At 47.8% G+C, this 4,106-nt stretch overlaps 1 pseudogene; it reads left to right on the top strand.

Moving 5' to 3' along the window:
- Positions 1-3,604: 3,604 nt before the first annotated feature.
- On the top strand, positions 3,605-3,809 carry LOC144501620 (U2 spliceosomal RNA; annotated as a pseudogene).
- Positions 3,810-4,106: the final 297 nt, after the last annotated feature.

Raw genomic sequence — 4,106 nt, 5'->3', positions numbered from 1 at the left:
TGTTAAACCTCCCCCCCTTCACCTTGAACCTATGACCCCTCGTGAACGTCACCACCGACCCGGGGAAAAGCTTCCCACCGTTCACCCTATCTATGCCTTTCATAATTTTATACACCTCTATTAAGTCTCCCCTCATCCTCCGTCTTTCCAAGGAGAACAACCCCAGTTTCCCCAATCTCTCCTCATAACCAAGCCCCTCCATACCAGGCAGCATCCTGGTAAACCTCCTCTGTACTCTCTCCAAAGCCTCCACGTCCTTCTGGTAGTGTGGCGACCAGAACTGGACGCAGTATTCCAAATGCGGCCGAACCAACGTTCTATACATCTGCAACATCAGACCCCAACTTTTATACTCTATGCCCCGTCCTATAAAGGCAAGCATGCCATATGCCTTCTTCACCACCTTCTCCACCTGTGACGTCACCTTCAAAGATCTGTGGACTTGCACACCCAGGTCCCTCTGCGTCTCTACACCCTTTATGGTTCTTCCATTTATCGTGTATCTCCTCCCTACATTATTCCCATCAAAATGCATCACTTCGCATTTATCAGGATTGAACTCCATCTGCCATTTCTTTGCCCAAATTTCCAGCCTATCTATATCCTTCTGTAGCCTCTGACAATGTTCCTCACTATCTGCAAGTCCTGCCAGTTTTGTGTCGTCCGCAAACTTACTGATCACCCCAGTTACTCCTTCTTCCAGATCATTTATATAAATCACAAAAAGCAGAGGTCCCAATACAGAGCCCTGCGGTACACCACTAGTCACAGGCCTCCAGCCGGAAAAAGACCCTTCCACTACCACCCTCTGTCTTCTATGACCAAGCCAGTTCTCCACCCATCTAGCCACCTCCCCCTTTATCCCATGAGATCCAACCTTTTTCACTAGCCTACCATGAGGGACTTTGTCAAACGCTTTACTAAAGTCCATATAGACAACATCCACGGCCCTTCCTTCGTCAACCATTTTGGTCACTTCTTCAAAAAACACCACCAGGTTAGTGAGGCATGACCTCCCTCTCACAAAACCATGCTGACTATCGTTAATGAGTTTATTCCTTTCTAAATGCGCATACATCCTATCTTTAAGAATCTCCTCCAACAACTTCCCCACCACGGACGTCAAGCTCACCGGCCTATAATTACCCGGGTTATCCTTCCTACCCTTCTTAAATAACGGGACCACATTAGCTATCCTCCAATCCTCTGGGACCTCACCTGCGTCCAGTGACGAGACAAAGATTTGCGTCAGAGGCCCAACGATTTCACCTCTCGTCTCCCTGAGCAGCCTTGGATAGATTCCATCAGGCCCTGGGGATTTGTCAGTCTTTATATTCTCTAACAAACCTAACACTTCCTCCTTTGTAATGGAGATTTTCTCCAACGGTTCAACACTCCCCTCCGAGACACTCCCAGTCAACACATCCCTCTCCTTTGTGAATACCGACGCAAAGTATTCATTTAGGATCTCCCCTACTTCTTTGGGCTCCAAGCATAAGTCCCCACTTTTGTCCCTGAGAGGTCCGATTTTTTCCCTAACAACCCTTTTGTTCCTAACGTATGAATAAAATGCCTTGGGATTCTCCTTAATCCTGTCTGCCAAGAACATTTCGTGACCCCTTTTTGCTCTTCTAATTCCCCGTTTGAGTACTTTCCTACTTTCTTTGTACTCCTCCAGAGCTCCCTCCGTTTTTAGCTGCTTGGACCTAACATACGCCTCTCTTTTCTTTTTGACCAGTCCCTCAATTTCCCTGGTTATCCACGGTTCTCTAATCCTACCCTTCCTATCCTTCTTTTTTACAGGCACATGCTTGTCCTGTAGCCCTAACAGCCGTTCCTTAAAAGACTGCCACATACCAGATGCGGATTTACCCTCAAACAGCCTCTCCCAATCAAGAGCTGCCAATTTCTGCCTGATCCCACTAAAGTTAGCCTTCCCCCAATCCAACACCTTACCCTTGGGACACCACACATCCTTTTCCATCACTATCCTAAAGCTAACAGAATTGTGGTCACTATTTGCCACATGTTCCCCTACCAAAACTTTGAAGACCTGACCGGGCTCATTCCCCAGTACCAGGTCCAGTATAGCCCCCTCTCTAGTCGGGCTGTCTACATATTGTTCCAACGAACCCTCCTGTACACATTTTACAAATTCCTCCCCATCCAGAGTCCCTGCCCTCAGCGATTTCCAGTCTATACCAGGGAAATTGAAGTCTCCCACTACAACAACCCTATTTTTCCTGCACCTATCCAGTATCTCCTGACATATCCATTCTTCCACTTTCCTTGGGCTGTTGGGGGGCCTGTAGTACACCCCCAACATAGTGACTGCGCCTTTCCTGTTTCTAAGCTCCACCCAGAGTGACTCGTTACACGACCCCTCTGAATTGTCCTCCCTCTGCACCGCTGTAATATGCTCTCCAACTAATACCGCTACTCCCCCACCTCTTTTGGCCCCTCCTCTGTCTCGCCTAAAACACTTGTACCCCGGAATATTCAGCTGCCAGTCCTGTCCCTCTTTCAACCAAGTCTCTGTCACCGCAACCACATCCAAATTCCTCGTGCGCATTAAGGCCCCAAGTTCGTCTGTCTTACCTGCTACGCTCCTTGCATTGAAGTATAAGCACTCCAGACCTCCAGGCTCAGTGAGGTCGTCCTCCCCCAGAGTGCTCTTCTTCTTTGCCAGCCTTGTCCCAGCCCCAAGCTCGTCCCCAGCCTCCACTCTTATAGACCTAATAGTTTGATCCCCACCCCCCTGCCATACTAGTTTAAACCCCCCCGAACTGCACTAGCAAAGCTCCCAGCCAGGATATTTGTGCCCTTCCAACTTAGTTGTGACCCCTCCCTCTTGTACAGGTAATTAAGGTCCCCACATACCCCGGACATACTCTCTTCCACCATCTTCCGTCAGGAAAAAGATACAAAAGTCAGGTCACGTACAACTGACTCAAGAACAGCTTCTTCCCTGCTGCCATTAGATTTTTGAATGGACCTATCTTGCATTAAGCTAATCTTTCTCTACACCAGTGGTTCCCAAACTTTTTCCACTGGGCCGCACTGATAAGAAATACATTCAAAAACAAAAAAAAGCAACTCCTCGCAGTGCTTGATTCATAACATAGAACACAACTACTTTATAATATGATCATGGGACATCATCCTCAGCATCACTTGATGCTCTTGCTCTCACTTTGGAAAAATATCTATCCATGTTTAAATGTTTCTTTGATTGTCCTTGAATCTTCCCGCCACACTTGCCATCCTCTCTCGCTGCACCAGTGTGGCGCGCCGCACCCTTTGGGAACCACTGCTCTACACCCTAGCTATGACTGTAACATTCCATTCTGCACTCTCTCGTTTCCTTCTCTATGAACGGTATGCTTTGTCTATATAGTGCACAAGGAACAATACTTTCCATGTGTGTTAATACATGTGACAATAATGAATCAAATCAAATAATTAGGTTGCATCAAGGGCAAGAATGTCAGGCTGAATTAAGGGAGGTGTGGAGGGGAGCCATCAGTGGAGTTTCCAAAGGGTAGGTGAGGGACATGCTGAGTTACATAAGGAGATATTAGATCAGATGTCTAAAAGCTTGGGCATCGCTTCTCGGCCTTTTGGCTAAGATCAAGTGTAGTATGGTCGGCAGCCCATGGTCGGCCGCACTTGGTTGGGGTCATTAGGTTACACTGAAGCTTCATATGTTTCATATGAAGCAATTTTTTAAAGCGGCATCTCGGCCTTTTGGCTAAGATGCAAATGAGCTCAAGTCTTGGAGGAGGAACCTCCCCCTTCTCCAATCATAAGAACATAAGAAATAGGAGCAGGAGTAGGCCATCTAGCCCCTCGAGCCTGCCCCGCCATTCAATAAGATCATGGCTGATCTGACGTGGATCAGTACCACTTACCCACCTGATCCCCATAACCCTTAATTCCCTTACCGCTCAGGAATCCGTCCATCCGCGCTTTAAACATATTCAGCGAGGTAGCCTCCACCACCTCAGTGGGCAGAGAATTCCAGAGATTCACCACCCTCTGGGAGAAGAAGTTCCTCCTCAACCCCTGGGCCTGATCTGCATGAGCTTGGCTCATGCAGATCAGGC

This window comes from Mustelus asterias, chromosome 1 (assembly GCF_964213995.1).
Source record: "Mustelus asterias chromosome 1, sMusAst1.hap1.1, whole genome shotgun sequence".
NCBI lineage: Eukaryota > Metazoa > Chordata > Chondrichthyes > Carcharhiniformes > Triakidae > Mustelus > Mustelus asterias.
The sequence above is the reverse complement of the archived record's forward strand: the minus strand, read 5'-3'. Positions and strand labels throughout refer to the sequence as shown.